The 21,216-nt window shown below is 41.8% G+C and overlaps 1 long non-coding RNA gene and 1 pseudogene across 1 annotated transcript; one reads left to right on the forward strand and one right to left on the reverse strand.

The window, feature by feature from the left end:
* Positions 1 to 1,321: 1,321 nt before the first annotated feature.
* On the reverse strand, positions 1,322 to 17,179 carry LOC129867724 (NLR family CARD domain-containing protein 3-like; annotated as a pseudogene).
* An 895-nt stretch (positions 17,180 to 18,074) lies between these two features.
* On the forward strand, positions 18,075 to 18,970 carry LOC129832113 (uncharacterized). Its single transcript, XR_008755871.1, has 2 exons — positions 18,075 to 18,186; positions 18,453 to 18,970. It is a non-coding gene; the product is annotated as an uncharacterized LOC129832113 (long non-coding RNA).
* The last annotated feature ends 2,246 nt before the right edge of the window (positions 18,971 to 21,216 follow it).

The following is a 21,216-nucleotide window of genomic DNA, read 5'->3' on the forward strand; positions in this document are numbered from 1 at the left end:
AATATGTTGTAGAACCTAATCCAACACCTAAAGACTTCCTCAAGAGGTTTAGACCTCTTGGTGTAATGGTTAGGGTGTTAGCTTGACAGTCACTGGACCAGGGTTTGCGTCCTGGTTATGTCTACCCCTGAATTTGCTACACTGTGGCCAGGACTACATGTCAGAAGGGGGATGACTCAAGGAAGGCACCTCCATCGGAGAGGTGTGTACACATGAGGGACTTGGTAAAGAGAAGCGTGGGGATACACTCTCCAGAAGGAAGGGGGTAATGACCGTTACCTCTTGACGAGGTTGCTAGGTGTTGGCTGGACTTGGGTTGGAGTCCCAGTATGGGCTACCCCCTGGTTTCACTACAATATCACAGCACATACCTTCTCACTGGAAGTAAGAGTAGTTCACTCACATTTTATAATCTGACCAACCAGTAGTGACTTGACCTTTCATTACTGTGCTTTGCTACAGACAAGAGGCTAACGTTAGAAAGTAACTCTACTAGCTCCTTAACGTTAGCAAAGTAACTTCTAGCTCCTTAACAGACTGTATTTCTTCCTTTCTTTCTCGGACTCTCTGTCCATTTCTATTAGGATGTCCACAAATCTACAGAGCTGGAGACAATGATGGAGAAACAGAAACAGAAAGCGGACTTCCAGCTGGAGAGCAGGAGGCTGTGACCAAGAACAAGCTATACACATGTATATCACTGATACACAGATATCACTGGTTGATGGACACCAACACAATAACATCACTGTCACTGATTAAGAGGACACACACACTCAATAACATTGTCTGTATGGAGATTCTGATACAGAGATTTCCCTTTTAAAGGGTAGTTCACCCAAACTATAAAATTACTTGGCTTTCTTAAGGCATCCGCATGCTTCCCAGCCAAAACAGTTCGGAAGAGTTTGTGCATATATTATGATGACATTTTGTGACGTTGTTTGTTTTCGACGTTAGTGAAGGTTTTTTAGGCTGTTCAGGCATAACATTTTTCTGGATGCAAGCAGAAGTTTTGAGCCGAAGTCTACGCCTCTTCGTTGGTGATTGGTCAACAGTAGGGATTTTTCAATAAAGTCTTTGTTGTCATTCAATGAGAGATGACTTACTTTCATGCAAGAGTTTTCATTGAGAAATACTTCACCAAACATCTTAGTTAGATGGACAATTGCATGACTAAGATCTCCTCTGAAATAATTTCAAAATGAATGACAGATTTCTTGAGTTACAGTATCTTAGAACAAATCTGACTATTTTGAGGAGGTTACGGCGTCTCAAAATGGACAAACAGTACTGCTGCCGATATTTTTGTTCAGTTCGGCTAGCCGAGTTCAGCTAGGCGCCAGCCGAACTGAAGCCTGCTGATGCCTTTACCCTGTAAGCAGTCTATCACGTCTTAGGAGAAGACCCAGAAGCATACAGTGTCGAGTAACACAAGTTTATTACTATAAAATAAAAATAAATAAAATAATTAACACTGAAACTTCAGATGAAGTTTGTGAGTGAATTAAACATGTTCAATTGCTTTCATGAGCTGTTTTCTCTCACTGCCCTGAGATTAAGACAAGGTTTTAGCTATCTTGGAATTAAGAACATATCCAAAACTTCCTAACTTTTTGCTTAAAGAGAAACGTATTAGCACAAGAAAATTTCCAAAAACCTTTTTGAGTAATAGCAACTTTGCTTAACTTTCTTTTTAAGGAAAAAATGACATTTCTTCTTAAGAAAGTTTGTGAGTCCGGGCCCATGAACCTGGTTGAGAGAATTCCAAGAGTGTGCAAAGCTGTCATCAAGGCAACGCCCTTACACAGCCTGGAAGTGTGTTTGGTGATTGTCCTTTTGAAAAACAAATGATAGTCCCACTAAGCGCAAAGATAGGATGGTGGATCGCTTCAGAATGCTGTGGTAGCCATGCTGGTTAAGTTTGCCTTAAATTCTACATAAATCACCGACAGTGTTAACAGCAAAGCATCCCCACACCATCACACCTCCTCCTCCATGCTTCAAGGTGGGAACCACACATGCAGAGATCATCAGTTCACCTACTCTGCGTCTCACAAAGACACAGTGGTTGGAACCAATAATCTCACATTTGGACTCATTAGACCAAATGACAGATTTCCACAGGTCTAATGTCCATTGCTTGTTTTTCTTGGCCCAAGCAAGTCTCTTCTTCCTATTGGTTTCCTTCAGTAGTGGTTTCTTTGCAGCAAATCGACCATAAAAGCCTGATTCACGCAGTCTCCTCTGAACAGTTGATGTTGAGATGTGTCTGTTCCTTGAACACTGTGAAGCATTTATTTGGGCTGCAATTTCTGAGGCTGGTAACTCTAATGAACTTATCCTCTGCAGCAATGGTAACTCTGGGTCTTCCTTTCCTGTGGTGGTCCTCATGAGAGCCAGTTTCACCATAGCGCTTGATGGTTTTTGCAACTACACAAAGATACTTTCAAAGTACTTGAAATTTTCCAAATTGACTGACCTTCATGTCTTAAAGTAATAATGAACTGTCATTTCTCTATGCTTATTTGAGCTGTTCTTGCCATAATATGGACTTGGTCTTTTACCAAATAGGGCTATCTTCTGTATACCAACCCTACCTTGTTACAACACAACTGATTGGCTCAAACGCATTAAGAAGGAAAGAAATTCCACAAATTTACTTTTAACATGGCACACCTGTTAATTGAAATGCATTCCAGGTGACTACCTCATGAAGCTGGTTGAGAGAATACCAAGAGTATGCAAAGCTGTCATCAAGGCAAAGGGTGGCTACTTTGAAGAATCTCATATATAAAATATACTTTGATTTGTTTAAAACTTTTTTGGTTACAACATGATTCCATATGTATTATGTCATAGTTTTGATGTCGTCACTGTTATTCTACAATGTAGAAAATAATAAAAGTTAAGAAAAACCTAATGAGTAGGTGTGTCCAAACTTTTGACTGGTACTCTATGTATGTATGTATGTATATATATATATATATATATATATATATATATATATATATATATATATATATACAGTTGAAGTCGGAAGTTTACATACACTTAGGTTGGAGACATTAAAACTAGTTTTTCAACCACTCCACAAATTTCTGGTTAACAAACTATAGTTATTGCAAGTCAGTTAGGACATCTACTTTGTGCGTGACACAAGTAATTTGTCCAACAATTGTTTACAGACAGATTATTTCACTGTATCACAATTCCAGTGAGTCAGAAGTTTACATACACTAAGTTGACGATGCCTTTAAAACAAACAGCTTAGAAAATTCCAGAAAATTATGACATGGCTTTAGAAGATTCTGATAGGCTAATTGACATCATTTGAGTCAATTGGAGGTGTACCTGTGGATGTATTTCAAGGCCTACCTTAAAACTCAGTGCCTCTTTGCTTGACATCATGGGAAAATCTAAAGAAATCAGCCAAGACATCAGAATTTTTGTTTTAGACCTCCACAAGTCTGGTTCATCCCTGGGAGCAATTTCCAAACATCTGAAGGAACCACGTTCATCTGTACAAACAATAGTACGCAAGTATAAACACCATAGGACCACACAGCCATCATAACGCTCAGGAAGGAGACTCGTTCTGTCTCCTAGAGATGAACGCACTTGGTGCAAAAAGTGCAAATCCCAGAACAACAGCAAAGGACCTTGTGAAGATGCTGGAGGAAACAGGTACAAAATTATCTATATCCACAGTAAAACAAGTCCTATATCGACATAACCTGAAAGGCAGCTCAGCAAGGAAGAGGCCACTGCTCCAAAACCACCATAAAAAAGCCAGATTACGGTTTACAACTGCACATGGCGACAAAGATTGTACTTTTTGGAGAAATGTCCTCTGGTCTGATGAAACAAAATTAGAACTGTTTGGCCATAATGACCATTGTTATGTTTGGAGGAAAAAGGGGGATGCTTGCAAGCTGAAGAACACCATCTCAACCGTGAAGCACGGGGGTGGCAGCATCATGTTGTGGGGGTGCTATGCTGCAGGAGGGACTGGTGCACTTCACAAAATAGATGGCATCATGAGGGAGGTCGGTCGCAAATGGGAATTCCAAATGGACAATGACTACAAGCATAAAGTTGTGGCAAAATGGCTTAAGGACAACAAAGTCAATGTATTGGAGTGGCCATCACAAAGCCCTGACCTCAATCCCATAGAAAATATGTGGGCAGAACTGAAAAAGCGTGTGTGAGCAAGGAGGCCTACAAGCCTGATTCAGTTACACCAGCTCTGTCAGGAGGAATGGGCCAAAATTCACCCAACTTATTGTGGGGAGCTTGTGGAAAGTTACCCGAAACGTTTGACTCAAGTTTAACAATTTAAAGGCAATGCTACCAAATACTAATTGAGTGTATGTAAACTTCTCTCCCACTGGGAATGTGATGAAAGAAATAAAAGCTGAAATAAATCACTCTCTACTATTATTCTGACATTTCACATTCTTAAAATAAAGTGGTGATCCTAACAGACTTTAGACAGGACTAGGATTAAATGTCAAGAATTGTGAAAAACTGAGTTTAAATGTATTTGGCTAAGGTGTATGTAAACCTCCGACTTCAACTGTGTGTATATATATATATATATATATAACAAGAGAACACACATGGTTACTGTGTATGTATATATATATAATCACTGGAAAGTACCACGTGCTTCACGGTTGGGATGGTGTTCTTTTGTATATATATACAGTAACCATGTGTGTTCTCTTGTTTTGTACTGTTCTGTAGTTTTGACCAAATGATTCGTCTGACAAATAAAGCCATTTGCGTCTTGCAGGCCCAGGCATGGATCAAAGCTGGCGAGTATTTGTATCATTCTTTTATCAACGAAAGCATAGATGTTGATGAAGAAGCCACAATTGCAACGGAATCCATCCCAGTTGGTGTTTTGTGGAACCATGCATTTTTTCTGTGCGGCCCGTTGTCCAGCCCTTTGTCCACTGATCTCCACGGATGGTATGCTCTGCAAAAACACATTCATGTTTTTAGTACACAATTATCAGTTTTATTACATAGTATGTCTACACATTGATAGGCTATATTATATTTTTTAAAGAAAATGCACTAAATCAAAAATACCTTTAGTTTTGATGATCCTCTCAGCTTCGGCTCATTTTCAAGTCCTCTGGTGGTTACAGTCCTAACCCTGGAATGGGTAGCACCAAAATAAATAAATAAAAGACCTACAACACCTACAGTAGGCCTACAGTACATCAACAAGAATAAAATTCTCTCTACATGTAGGTCTCCTGATTTAAACCGGATCTAATTTGTTTGGCATCAACTGAAAACATTCATCCATAACGATACAATTCTCTACCCTCATTCTTGGTAAAAGTCTATTGTCCTGCTAATAGCCCATAATGGGTGAATGGATGGCTTATTTTGAATTCTAATGTATTGAACGAATGTATTAATTACAGTCATTTACCATTCTCGGACAGGAAACGTTGTTTGCAGAGTCCACGATCTCATTTCAAGTCCTTGTTTAAAAAAATAATGATATTTTTGAGATTATATCACTTTCAAATAACTGAAAGTAAGCGATTGTAATCTGAATAAAGGGCCATTCTTGAACATGGGGTGAGACATTCTTACTAATTTGTAAATAAAGCCAGTTTGGTATTTAGAATGATTTATTTCTGTTTTGAGGGAGAGAATCCAAAAGCCAACTGTGCCTATTTTATGGACAAGAACATCCCAGCCGGCCAAACTCTCCCCTAACCCGGACAATGCCGGGCCATTTGTGCGTTGCCTCATGGGTCTCCTGGTCGCAGCCAGCATGGGTATCAAACCAGCATCTGTAGCATCACAGTTTTCACTGCAATGCAATATCTTAGATCACTGCGCCACTCGGGAGGCCCCATCACATCTAAAATACTATTTAAACAGAGATATTCAATGACATCAGCAAGAGATATGCTTGACCCTATGTCAGAGAGGTGTTTTTGGGACCACATCATGCCTATTGTCCTGCTAATAGCCCTTGTGAAAAACAAGTGTTTGAAAACATCAACAATATTTGGAGATTATTTTGTTTTCAAATAACCAAAAGTTATTGGCTGTAATAGAGAATTGAAAACCTTTTTTTGTAAGAAGATAGTATATGGGATTGATTTTATGAAATGTAGCTTAATTAATTTGATTAATATTATGGTGTTTCTATTCCAAGAAAAACAAAAAATAAAACCCTCAACAAGCAGCGTAGCCTAGTGGTTGGAGAGATGGACTAGTAATTGAAAGGTTGCAAGATCAAATCCCTGACCTGACAAGGTACAAATCTGTTGTTCTGCCCCTTGAACAAGGCAGTTAACCCACTGTGCCTAGGCCATCATTGAAAATAAGAATTTGTTCTTAACTGACCTGCCTAGTAACATAAAGGTAACAAAAAAAGGAACAGCAGTGTATTTATTAGTATTGTTTTTATTGACCCTTTATTTAACTAGGCAAGTCAGTTAAGAACAAATTCTTATTTACAATGACGGCCTACCCCGGCCAAACCCTCCCCTAACCCGGCCAAACCTGGACGACTGTGGGCCAGTTGTGCGCCGCCCTATGGGACTCCCAATCATGGCCGGTTGTGATACAGCCAACCTAACTAAAAAATACGTTTGACGATACAATTCTCCCCCTAGCCCCTTCTTGGCAAGAGTCTGTTGTCCTGCTAATAGCCCATAATGGAGCAGTACAATGTGACCAATCGGGAGTAGGCTACAGTACTACAGTAAGAGCAAAAATAATCCTAACATTTCCACACCATAATTCTAACCAATACCCAAGCAGATTCAGGGAAAATAAAAATCTAATTGATTTAGCAAGACCAGTCCCCATGCACACCTCAGTGTTCTCCTGGTCTGATGAGTCACTCACCTCAGTGTTCTCCTGGTCTGATGAGTCACTCACCTCAGTGTTCTCCTGGTCTGATGAGTCACTCACCTCAGTGTTCTCCTGGTCTGATGAGTCACTCACCTCAGTGTTCTCCTGGTCTGATGAGTCACTCACCTCAGTGTTCTCCTGGTCTGATGAGTCACTCACCTCAGTGTTCTCTTGCTCAACAGCGTGAACATCCCTTTTTCTTTAGTTGGAATGTCTCTTTCTTGTTTTCAGTCTTTGATGTTTTCTCTGCTCTCTTTTTGTTTCCACAGGTGTCAAACCTGCTCACGCTCTCCCTCCCTGGTGCTTGAACTCGCCAGGCTGCCCAGCACTAAGCACACCTGCTTCCCTTGTCATGCGCATCAGCAAGTTATTGCACTTACCTGGACTCAATCACCTGTGTCATTACCTCCACTATATCTGTCTTTTCCCTAGCTCTGTTCCTTGCTTCAGCATTAATGGTCGTATATCTTTGATTTTTTTTCTTTTTCTTTAGCCTCTTGAGGTTGAAGAGGCGCTGTTGCACCGTCTTCACCACACTGTCTGTGTGGGTGGACCATTTCAGTGTCTCATTGATGTGTACGCCGAGAAACTTGAAACTTTCCACCTTCTCCACTGCGGTCCCATCGATGTGGAAAGGGGGGGGCTCCCTCTGCCTTTTCCTGAAGTCCACGATCATCTCCTTAGTTTTGTTGACATTAAGTGAGAGGTTATTTTCCTGGCACCACACTCCCAGAGCCCTGACCTCCTCCCTGTGTGTCCAGTGTGTGTGTGTTCAGTGTGTTTTTGTGTGAGTGTGTGTGAGTGGTGAGTGTGTGAGTGGTAAGTGTGTCCAGTTTGTGTGTGTATTTGTGTGTGTGTGTTCAGTGTGTATTTGTGTATGTGTGTCCAGTATGTGTGTGAGTGTGTCTCCAGTATGTGTGTGAGTGTGTCTCCAGTATGTGTGTGTGTGTGTGTGTGTGTGTGTGTGTGTGTGTGTGTGTGTGTGTGTGTGTGTGTGTGTGTGTGTGTGTGTGTGTGTGTGTGTGTGTGTCCAGTATGTGTGTGTGTGTGTCCAGTATGTGTGTGTGTGTGTCCAGTATGTGTGTGTGTGTGTCCAGTATGTATGTGTGTGTGTGTGTCCAGTTTGTGTGTGTGTGTGTGTGTGTGTGTGTCCAGTATGTGTGTGTGTGTGTGTCCAGTATGTGTGTGTGTGTGGTGTCTCTGAACCGTTCTCCCAGGGTTCAGGATCACGGAAAGAGACAGACACAAAGTTACCATGGTTATTATTTACAGGAAGAAACTGGTCCAAACTGATGTGTTATTCCACGTATTTAAACATCATATTCTGATCAAACATAAAACACATGGTTAGAGTGAAACATCATGTTGTGTTTGACACAGGGACACTGAAGAGTCATCCCAAACATTAAACCCTGCATAGAGGGGCTCGGTGAATGTGGTGTGGAAAGTGTGCAGGTGGGTCAGTGTGTCAGAGGAGACTCTGTAGAAGGACAGAGTGCCGGCTGGCCAGTCCAGATACACTCCTACTTTGTGGGAGCTGGAGGAGGGGACGTCTATGGTAGTGGGATTATTATTGTGACAGGCAGAGTAACTGTTGTCAGAGCAGAACAGACTCCAGGACTTGTCATTGGATCCAAGCCCACAGTCCTTAACCCTTCCTCTCCTGTTGATTCCTTTATATGTCACTCCTAAATTAGCTTCTCTCCCACTCCACTCTACCTCCCAGTAACAGCGCCCAGTCAGACCCTCTCTACACAGCACCTGGCTCCAGTAGTCAAATCTCTCTGGGTGATCAGGATACAGCTGCTTCTCTATCCTCCATGTCACCTTTGTGTTTTCCTCAGACAGAGAGAGGTGTTTGTGTGCTGTGTTTGGGTCCAGTGTGAGATCACAGGCATCTGATGGGTGAAAACAGACACAATATTAGAAATCATTATCATCATTCACATTAGAATGTTAACTCACTTTTCACTAATTCATTTAATGTAGATGTTTCTAGGTTTCAAAAGAAGAAGTTCATGTAACTTGAGACTTGTTGAATGTTTATATGTTATACTGTATGGTAATATAAAACACATTTATTCCCATTAATTACACACACTCACACGCACCTGTATGAACACACACACACACACACACACACACACACACACACACACACACACACTTCTTATGTAGCACAAATACGCCACACACCTACACAGACAAACATATTGTCAAAGCAACTCTTTCTACACTTTTTCTGATTTCTGCTTCTGTAGAACTACAGCTGATATTTAATATGACCAAGTAAGTAATGATGGTGGTCTTTGACTTGTCTTGAATTAAGACTTATCCTTAGTCATATTCTTCACAGCAGTCAACACTCACATTTTCTAAGCCCAGGTTTCATTGTGTACTCTCCACCATATTCCACACTGTGTAGAGGTAAGCAGAACAGACATTCATTGAGTGATACATGTTAACACGCACACGCACGCACACACACACACACACACACACACACACACACACACACACACACACACACACAGCATATAACTTTGTCCAAGTGGTGTTAAGAATGTTTGTCTTAACTAGCCTGATAAGTCAAACATGTCTGATATGAACATTGACATAAACCCTCTACATACTTGAGTTTCTCCAGTCTCCAGTGTGGATCCTCCAGTCCAGCAGAGAGCAGTATGACTCCTGAGTCTCCTGGGTGATTGTAGCTCAGGTCCAGCTCTCTCAGGTGTGAGGGGTTTGACTTCAGAGCTGAGACCAGAGAAGCACAGCCTTCCTCTGTGACTAGACAGCCTGACAGCCTGCAAAGAGTAAAATAATTTTAAATTCACACTGCTGTTCTTTGGTGGTGAAAATCTTCAACATATTCAGATATATCAGTGTCCTGATACCTGCCATATCTATTCATAAATGTATATAATATTACAAATGACAAATTATCAAAGTATTGCCTGTAGAGAGAAAAATATGAGGTACACATATGTCACCTTTTATTTGACAGTATTGTCATACATATCTATTTAACCGTTTCAGAATAAAAGCACTTTATGTATCTACTCTCCCCATTTGAATAAGTCATAAGTATTCTGACCAATTCACTCATAGTGTATTAAAGTAGTCAAAATTATAGTATTTGGTCCCACACTCGTTGGCTGCATTAGCAGTTTGTTTTGGTTGTGTTTTGGGTTATGTTTTGACCAATAGTAACTGAATGGTTCATGATAACTGGATTAATCATCTGTCTAAGTGAATAGATAACATGTTTCTAAACACTACTAAAATAATCCTGATGATGCTATAATTAAGAAAAATAGGGAATCAATAATGAAAAATGAGCGAGAAGGTTACAGAGGCTACAACAAAACAGCTAACATCTCACCATTACAAATAATAGAGGGGGCATGATATGTCTCTGTAAAGTTCTCATTCATCATCATTCACAATTAATTCATGATTATTCATAATCATGGTAGTATCCACATGAATGTAGAAGTGTTCAGAAACATCTTCTATTCTTACTGACAATACAAGTGAAGTGACTCCAAAATGACACAGGACTTTATTCACTATTCAGTTTCTATTGGGAAAAACACAATCCAAAACACAACCAAAACAAACTGCATATGCATTCAACAAGTGTGTAGAGTCACAAGCTTGATGTAATCACTGCAGGCAAGGAAAATGGGACCAAACACTAAACTTTTGACTATTTTAATACAATAAGTGAATTTGTTTAAATAATTACAACTTCTTCAAATGGGAGAACTAGATACGTAAAATTGTATTCAGTATACAGCCCACATCATTCCTATTTTGACAGTGAAGCTAACATTTTGAACATGTCTCTATACTCCAGCATTTTAGATCAAATGTTTCATATGAGGTGACAGTATGTAATGTCACCTTTTATTTGAGGGTATTTTCATACATATCTCTTTCACCATTTAGAAATGAAAGCACTTAATGTATCTTCTTAATTATTCTGACCAATTCACGTATAGTGTATTTGTCACGGTCGTCTGATGAAGAAGGATCGGACCAAAGCGTAGCGTGGTAAGTGTTCATGATTTTTATTAAAACTGAACACTAGAACAAAAATAACAAAGAGCAAAACGACAACAAACAGTTCTGTCAGGTGCAGAAACACAAAACAGAAAATAACTACCCACAAAACACAGGTGGGAAAGGCTGCCTAAGTATGGTTCCCAATTAGAGACAACGATAGACAGCTGTCCCTGATTGAGAACCATACCCGGCCAAAACACAGAAATACAAAACATAGAAAAATGACTCCTGCCGCAAAACCTGAACCTATAGGGGAGGGTCTGGTGGGCATCTATCCTTGGTGGCGGCTCTGGTGCGGGACGTAGATCCCGCTCCACTTCTAGCTCACCCCGCTTAGGTGGCGCCTCAGGTGTGGGGACCCTCGCCGCCGACACCAGACTGGGGACCCTCGTTGCAGGCCCCGGACTGGCGACCGTCATCGCTGCGGGCCCCGGACTGGCGACCATCACCGTCATCGCTGGAGGCTCCTGACTGGAGGACGTCGTCACTGGAGGCTCCGGACTGGAGGACGTCGTCGCTGGAGGCTCCGGACTGGAGGACGTCGTCGCTGGAGGCTCCGGACTGGAGGACGTCGTCGCTGGAGGCTCCGGACTGGAGGACGTCGTCGCTGGAGGCTCCGGACTGGAGAGCGTCGCTGCTGGAGGCCCTCATTAGAGGCTTCGTGCCGTGGATCATCACTGAAGGCTTCGTGCTGTGGATCATCACTGGAGGCTTCGTGCCGTGGATCATCACTGGAGGCTTCGTGCCGTGGATCATCACTGGAGGCTTCGTGCCGTGGATCATCACTGGAGGCTTCGTGCCGTGGATCATCACTGGAGGCTTCGTGCCGTGGATCATCACTGGAGGCTTCGTGCCGTGGATCATCACTGGCTTCGTGCCGTGGATCATCACTGGAGGTAGGAGAAGTATGGGCAGTCTGGTACGTTGAGCTGCCACAGGGCTCACCAGGCTGGGGAGACATACGGGAGAGTTAGTTCTAGGTGCAGGCACAGGACTCACCAGGCTGGAGAGACATACAGGAGGCCTTGTCCTCGGCCGAGGCACCAGATACACTGGGCCGTTGAGGCGCACTGGAGGTCTCAAGCTAAGAGCCTGCACAACCAGTCCTGGCTGGATGGTGACTTTGGCCCTGCACCTGCGGGGCGCAGGCACAGGACGCACTGGGCTGTGCAGACGCACTGGAGACACAGTGCGCAGAGCCGGCGCAGGATATCCTGGGCCGTAGAGACGTACTGGAGGTCTGGAGAGCAGGGCTGGCACAATCCGTCCTGGCTGGATGCTCACCGTAGCCCGGCAGATGCGGGGAGCTGGGATGTATAGCGCACCGGGCTAAGAACGCGTACTGGAGACACCGTGAGCTCCACCGCATAACACGGTGCCTGACCAGTACGACGCCCGCCACGGTAAGCACGGGGAGTTGGCTCAGGTCTCCAACCTGACTCTGTCACACTCCCCGTGTCCCCCCCCAAAACATTTTTTTGGGGGGCTGCCTCTCGGGCTTTCTTGCCAGCCGTGTTTGTCTCGCTTTCTTGCCAGCCGTGTTTGTCTCCGGTATCCCTCTTCGCACTGCTCCATAAACTCCCAGGCGGGCTCTGGCACTCCCCCTGGGTCGACCGCCCATTTCTCTACCTCCTCCTAGGTTGTCTCATACTCCTGGCCACGCTGCTCCTCCTTACCACGCTGCTTGGTCCTTTGGTGGTGGGTAGTTCTGTCACGGTCATTGTTGCATGAAGAAGGATCGGACCAAAGCGTAGCGTGGTAAGTGTTCATGATTTTTATTAAAACTGAACACTAGAACAAAAATAACAAAGAGCAAAACGACAACAAACAGTTCTGTCAGGTGCAGAAACACAAAACAGAAAATAACTACCCACAAAACACAGGTGGGAAAGGCTGCCTAAGTATGGTTCCCAATTAGAGACATCGATAGACAGCTGTCCCTGATTGAGAACCATACCAGGCCAAAACACAGAAATACAAAACATAGAAAAATGAATATAGCATGCCCACCCAAATCACACCCTGACCAAACCAAAATAAAGACATGAAAAGCTCTAAGGTCAGGGCGTGACAGTATTAAAGTAGTCAAAAGTTTAGTGCTTTGTCCCATATTCCTTGCACACAATGACTACATCAAGCTTGATTTGGTTGTGTTTTGGGTTATGTTTTGGTGGATGATAACTGGAGTAATTTTCTTTCTAAGTGAGTAGATAACATGTTTCTAAACACTATTAAATTAATCCTAGTAATGCTATGATTAAGAAAAATCATGAATGAATCATTAATAATACAACAAAACATGCTAACCTCTCACCATTACGCTCAAAGATAAGGTGACATTCTGTACTGTCGCCTAAAATGAAACAAATCTCAATTCCAAAATGCTGGAGCATAGCACCAAATTTAAAATGGTAAACTTCAAGTCCAAACACATATGGTGTGGACTACGTGTGCCTGGTAAACACGTGGATCTGGTGAACTTGTTGACCAACTACAGGAATACTGACCTCAGAATCTCCAGTTTACATTGGTGATTCCCCAGTCCAGCAGAGAGCAGCTTCACTCCTGAATCCTTCAGATCATTGTTACTCAGATCCAGCTCTCTCAGGCGTGTGGGGTTTGACTTCAGAGCTGATACCAGAGAAGCACAGCCTTTCTCAGTGACTCCACAGCCTGACAGCCTGACAAAGAGATCATCATGATTTCACAAACACACTGTTAATTTAACACCAGTAGTGTAGAAGGACAATGGCAGATGCATTTGGTTATTCTCTCAAACAACAGATAGATCAATTGTAACGGCGTTCCTCTCTCTCTTCATAAGAAGAGGAGGAGTAGTGATCGAGCCAAGGCGCAGCGGGTTGTGAAAACATGATGAATTTTATTTACAAGACAAAACGAAACAAACTATACTTGAATAAACTAACAAAATAACAAAACGAAAATAGACAGACTCGTACGACGAACTGACATAACACACGCAGAACGAACGAACAAGTACTTACTACAAAAACGCACGAACAAACCGAAACAATCCCGTATGGTGTAACATCGACACAGACACAGGAGACAATCACCCACAAACAAACAGTGAGAACACCCTACCTAAATATGACTCTTAATTAGAGGAGAACGCAAAACACCTGCCTCTAATTAAGAGCCATACCAGGCAACCAAAACCAACATAGAAACAGATAACATAGACTGCCCACCCAAAACACATGCCCTGACCTAAACACATACAAAAACAACATAAAACAGGTCAGGACCGTTACATCAATCTTCCGTCTCCTAGAATTGTATGGTCACATTGTTATTCAAATGTGAAAACCTATCCATTGATTCATTGTGTTTTACAATAATACACAATTTTCTCAAAACGGAATGTTTCTTCCTGATGATTAGTACTTAAATGTTATGTTTGTACTCACAGAGCAGCTCTGGAGGCTTTGATCACTGGCAGCAGCCTCAGAAGACCATCCTCTGATCTGGAATATTTATTCTGGTCAAACACATCTAGCTCCTTTTCTGAAGTCAGCAACACAAAGACCAGAGCTGATCACTGTGTAGGTGAGAGTTCTTCACTGGAGACATTTCCTGAGCTCAGGTAGCTTTGAATCTCCTCCACTAGAGAATGGTCATTCAATTCATTCAGACAGTGGAACAGATTGATGCACTTTTCTGGAGAGGGGTTCTCCCTGATCTTATTCTTGATGGACTTGACCGTTTCTTCATGGCTCTGTGAGTTGCTTCTTGTCTTTGCCAGAAGACCTCGTAAGTGCTTCTGATTGGACTCCAGTGAGAGGCCCAGAAGGAAGCGGAGGAAAAGGTCCAGGTTTCCCGTCTCACTTTGTAAGGCTTTATCCACAGCACTCTTGTAGAAAGTAACTTCAGGCTTGTCTCTGAACAGCGCAGTAAAGTTCCTGTACTTTGATTGCGATTCGGCCATTAGATTCTCATTGTTGTTGATGAATGAGAGGAGCACATATAGAGCAGCCAGAAACTCCTGAATGCTCAGATGCACGAAGCAGTACACCTTGTCCTGGTACAGCCCACATTCCTCTTTAAAGAGCTGGGTGCAAAATCCTGAGTACACTGATGCTTCATTGACATCAATGCCAGCCTCTTTCAGGTCTTCTTCATAGAAAATCATATTGCCTTTCACAAGCTGTTGAAAAGCCAGTTTTCCCAGTGACAAAATGCTCTCTTTATTCCAGTGTGGGCCTGTCTCTTCTTTCCCATGATACTTCTCATTCTTCCATTTGGTATGAAACACCACAAGGTGTGTGTACATCTCAGTCAGAGTCTTGGGCATCTCTTCTCTCTTATGTTTCAGCATGTGTTCAAGGACTATTGCAGAAATCCAACAGAAGACTGGAATGTGGCACATGATGTGGAGGCTCCTTGATGTCTTTATGTGTGAGATGATTCTGCTGGCCAAGTCCTCATCACTGAATCTCTTCCTAAAGTACTCCTCCTTCTGAGGGTCGTTGAAGCCTCGTACCTCTGTCACCTGGTCAACACACCCTGAAGGGATCTTATTGGCTGCTGCAGGTCGGGTAGTTATCCAGAGGAGAGCAGAGGGAAGCAGATTTCCCTTGATGAGATTTGTCAGCAGAACATCCACAGAGGATGACTTTGTGACGTCCCAACAGATCTTGTTCTTCTGGAAGTCTAGGGGCAGTCGGCACTCATCCAGACCATCAAAGATGAACAGAACTTTGTACTTGTCGTAGTCAGCGATTCTTGATTCTTTGGTTTCCATTGAGAAGTGATTGAGAAGTTCAATCAAAGTGTGTTTCTCCCCTTTCATCAAATTCAGCTCCCGAAAAGGGAATGAAAATACAAATTGGACATCCTGATTTGCTTTTCCTTCAGCCCAGTCCAGAATGAACTTCTGCACAGAGACTGTTTTTCCAATGCCAGCGACTCCCTTTGTCAGCACAGTTCTGATAAGTTTGTCTTGTCCAGTTAAGGGTTTGAAGATGTCGTTACATTTGATTCCTCTCTCTGGTCTTGCTTGTTTCCTGGTTGTTGTCTCAATCTGTCTCAGCTCATGTTCATTATTGACCTCTCCTGTTCCACCCTCTGTGATGTAGAGCTCTGTGTAGATCTTATTGAGAAGTGTTGGGTTTCCTTGTTTAGCGATCCCCTCAAATACACATTGAAACTTCTTCTTTAGATTAGATTTGAGTTCACGTTGGCAAATCACAGCAAGCTCTTCTGAATGAAGAAATAACACAGAGGATATTAATATTACTGTCTGTTTTAATGCCTCCAGTAATGTAGGATTGCGTTGTAAAGTTGTACATTATAATAATTTATTCTCATAACTGCCTGTAGAAATGTGTAAATGTTTTCATAATGCATTTCACACTGGTGTGACTGATTATATTATTATTGGTATTATTGATGGTATTATTGATGTTGTCTCTCTGTCTCTCTCTCTGTTTCTCCTCTTCACTGTCTCTCTCCTCTCTCTGTCTCTCCTCTTCTCTGTCTAAATTAATCAACACAACACATCCCTGCTAGTTGACGAGGTCACTTGGTGTTAGGATCGTTACACTACTCCCTCTGTTCAGAAAACACAGCCTCTATCACAAATCCCTCTTAACAGGACATGCTTTTGACCCTTATATAGTATCCTACTTTTGGTCATCAGAGTGGCAAATGGCAGGAGGGGGTATTAACCCAAGGTAGGCTTGAAGCCAGGTCGCTTGACCCTAAGGAAATCATGCTACACACAACAACCCCAAGAGGATAAGGGCCTCATCAAGGCTAGCGTTGTTCAACTTTCAGGCAGCATGATTACCTTGTTAGAAAATGTCTAACTAGTACTGCTTTCATTTCAATGTGGGATTAAGCCTGCTACAGTATCATTGAGTTACACAGCTACTTTAGCTTAACCTTAGCTACAGCTTTTAAATGTTTGTTACAAAATAGCATTCAACATGAGGCAGACAACATGAGGCAGACAGCTCTTACTTTTCTCCAGTGTGTCAGCAAGCTCCTTCTGGTTCATTTTCCTCAGGATGTGCAGTGTGATCTTCAGAGCCCCCTTCCTGGCACTGCTCTCCTGCTTCTCATCTTCAGCATCCACCACTTCCTTATCCTGCTTCTGACTCTCAAAGCCTTCTGGGAGTTCTGGACTAAGAATCCTCTTGAACCTATTCAGCTCATTCTTCAAAAATGTCATAATATTCTCTTCAAGCAACTGAAATAAATAAATAATGTCTCATTAACACATTAATGAATGATTGACAGATCCAACTTTACTTGAGGTAAACAAAAATGTATGTGCATAACAGGACAACAACATACTCTGAATGAGGACAGGTCTGTTTGATGACTCTGGGAAGACTGACCACTGAGAATCTCTGACTCTGTTCTCTCCTGTTGGTTTCTGTGGAGAAAACATCAAAGGAGTGCACACACACACACGCACACGCACACACACACACATACACACACACACACACACACACACACACACACACACACACACACACACACACACACACACACACACACACACACACACACACACACACACACACACACACACACACACACATTTAATATTGTTTTAGGACTATGAAAATGGAAAAAAGGATTAGCCTATGGATTATGAAAAGAACCTAAATAAATTGGAAAATGGGAGAGGAGAATTGACTAGAGACCGTGTTGTTTAACTCACTGACCATGACCCATGAGTTCTTCTTACCTTTGTTCAGTAGAAAAGTCTCCCTCTCTAAACATTATAGGAGGAATCATAGACTGGTCACTCTTCATGGACACACAGCTGGGTACAGGGGAGGCTGGTCTCTCCTGCTTGATTGGACTTCAACACAACAGAGACAAACATTCAATCTCATCTACTCTGAGCTCAGATGTGGAAACATAAGAAAAGTTTAATTCCAAAATGATTTATATCTGTTTTCAGAAAAATGTATTGTTTAAGGAAATGATGAATAAGATTGATGTGTTTTTTAATTATGGCATGCGGTTGTTCAATGAGAGAAATGTATTTGTTTAAAAAAGCTTCATTGCTCCAGACCATCACAAGGGGGAGATAGAGCACTCGTTATGCATTTGGGTCCCAAGGTTTTTATATGATCAATCATATCGAGTGATTCCAATGATGAATTTGACACGAGTGGTGACTTGATGACTTTCTTCAGCAAAGATGGCTGACAAAACATTATGGGGAAAGCAAATGTAAGTAATTATAACGTCATAACGAGTCAAGTAAAAAATTTACAATTGAGAGGAATATGTTAGTAGAGTAATATGTTAGTTATATGTTATATGTTAGTTAGTAATATGGTTGTAGAGACAAACGATTGTGCATATTCTTTTGTCATAAAGTTAATTCACGAAAATCACTATTTAGCAAGTTAGCTGACTAGCTAACATTAGCCAGTTAGCTAGCTGGTGTTATGACATGAGTATAACATTGTAATTCGTGTTGTTTAATGTTTTAGGGACTCCTGAGAAAACCAGCAAACCAGGCTGTCGTCTTGGGAAACAGTGGATGTAAAGAATATAGCTAGCTAAAGCATTTACTGCAAATTGAATGTACAATTGTGTAAGCTTGCCTTGCTGTGCAGTGCAGCTGAAGTAACATAGCTAGCAAACTATTTACTTGCTTATTGTGTAGTGGAGGATAAAATAACTGTATGCCTATGGAGGTGTAGCTAGCTACAGTATGTAGCCGACCTGTGTATGGACCCTAAAACGTTAGGTTCTGAACTAATAGTCATACCAATCTATGAACTTCAGCTATCCTAGTTATTGTATCAACTTCAAGTCTGAATGGCATAAATGAAGCCTATGGATAGAGTAGAATATAATAACTTTATTGTGCCTTGGATGCAAGTCCTATATACATGTACTGTAGTTATTACCACGCATGAGATCCCCACTTTGTAGCCTGTATAATTAATATATTCACTGATCATGTACTCTTCCTTGGCAAATAAAGATGCGGTTCAGGTATGAATCTCTGTGAGACATTCTTTTTCAGTCATATCCAATACCAGGTCTATCAAACTCCATTCTTTGAATGATGCTGTGTCTGCATGTATGTATTACAATTATACACTTAAACAGTGTTTACCACTCCTGCTCCTGGGACATCAATGATTACACATTGTAACTATGCAATAGACTAGAAACATGATTTAAGTAAAGGCTGATTTGTAATTCATATATACAGAAAACAAACTATGCACATGTTACATCTTCGGCCATTCTATTATAGATACATCTTTAAAACACTCGTAAGCCTAAATTCCATTGCTATCGGGAAACCGGCACCAGACAAACTTATAGTACAGTTGCCATATCTTAATTTGATCTGTTGTGGCAGAAATGTTCCTGCACAGTTTAAAATTTCTAACTGATAAAATCTGTGGATATATCGTTTTGGAAATAAACTCTTCATAAATTCTTAAACAACATTGTCATCTCACCTCTTAGCTTTGGAATCATGTTCCCCAGAGAGTCTCATTTTAGAGGCAGGGACCCCCTCCTCTCTCTCCCCAGAGAGTCTCATTTTAGAGGCAGGGACCCCCTCCTCTCTCTCCCCAGAGAGTCTCATTTTAGAGGCAGGGACCCCCTCCTCTCTCTCCCCAGAGAGTCTCATTTTAGAGGCAGGGACCCCCTCCTCTCTCTCCCCAGAGAGTCTCATTTTAGGGGCAGGGACCCCCTCCTCTCTCTCCCCAGAGAGACTCATTTTAGGGGCAGGGACCCCCTCCTCTCTCTCCCCAGAGAGTCTCATTTTAGAGGCAGGGACCCCCTCCTCTCTCTCCCCAGAGAGACTCATTTTAGGGGCAGGGACCCCCTCCTCTCTCTCCCCAGAGAGTCTCATTTTAGAGGCAGGGACCCCCTCCTCTCTCTCCCCAGAAAGTCTAATTTTAGAGGCAGGGACCCCCTCCTCTCTCTCCCCAGAGAGACTCATTTTAGAGCACTGAACCCTAAACAGAGATGCAGCATGTTGGTTGTAGTTAACACATTGACAACTTATTCTTGAATGTCAATTGTTCTCTTTAATTCATTATCTCTTAGAAATAAAACATTTACTAAACAGATATCTCATCTCCTTGTTAAATGTCAATAATAATAATAATATAATGTGTCACTGTTTGTCACATACACACACGGAGGGAATGTTGTGTTTGTTTAATATTGTTTTAGAACTATGAAAATGGAAAAAGGGATTAGCCTATGGATTATGAAAACAACAAAAATAAATGGGAACATGGGAGATGAGCGATGACTAGAGACAGTGTTGTTAAACTCACTGACCATGACCCATGAGTTCTTCTTACCTTTGTTCAGTAGAAAAGTCTACTTCTCTCAACTCTATAGGTTGACTCTTCATGGACACAGCTGGGTACAGGGGAGGCTGGTCTCTCCTGCTTGATTGGGCTTCAACACAACAGGGACAAAAATTCCATCTCTCATTTACTCTGAACTCAGATGGGGAAACATGAGAAGAGATTCATTCCAAAAGGCTATTTTATCAGAAATGTTGGTAAATGAGCTTTTATGTTTTAAATACATTATCAAAGAGATACGTTTTTTTTCACTATCTAATCATGGCATGGGGTTGTTCAATGAAATTGTATTTTATTTATTTAACTAGGCCAGTCAGTTAAGAACAAATGTTTATTTACAATGACGCCCTAGGCACAGTGGGTTAACTGCCTTGTTCAGGGCAGAACAACAGCTTTTTACCTTTTCTGCTCAGGGATTTGATCTAGCAACCTTTCGGTTACTGGCCCAACACTCTAACCACCATATGCCACCCCAACATATGTTTGTTTAAAATCTATCACTTGACGGTTTCATTTCAGAGAGACAAATAATCATGTTTTCTTTGCATAATGCTATATATCTGCATCACTCTCAGATAAATAAGTAGTACGTCTAGGTTTTACACAGTCAAATGTAACAAATAACTACATTTGTTATAAAGAACTGTACAAATAATACATTTGTGACATGAATATATGAGATCTGTATGTAAAACATTTTCATGCAAAATTTTTGTAATTTAGCAGATGTTTTTATCCAGAGCCCAGTTTCTCAAAAGCATCTTAAAGGTAAAGTTAATTGTTAGATCCTTCATAGGAGCATTGTTAAATCTCCGAGCTAATTCCCCCCCAATAAAACTCACAAAGCGAGAGTCCTCTTTCTTTGAAATGGAGGGTCCCTGGGCTGTTGGGGTCAGCACATCGAATG

This window comes from Salvelinus fontinalis, chromosome 2 (genome assembly GCF_029448725.1).
Source record: "Salvelinus fontinalis isolate EN_2023a chromosome 2, ASM2944872v1, whole genome shotgun sequence".
NCBI classification, from domain to species: Eukaryota; Metazoa; Chordata; class Actinopteri; order Salmoniformes; family Salmonidae; genus Salvelinus; species Salvelinus fontinalis.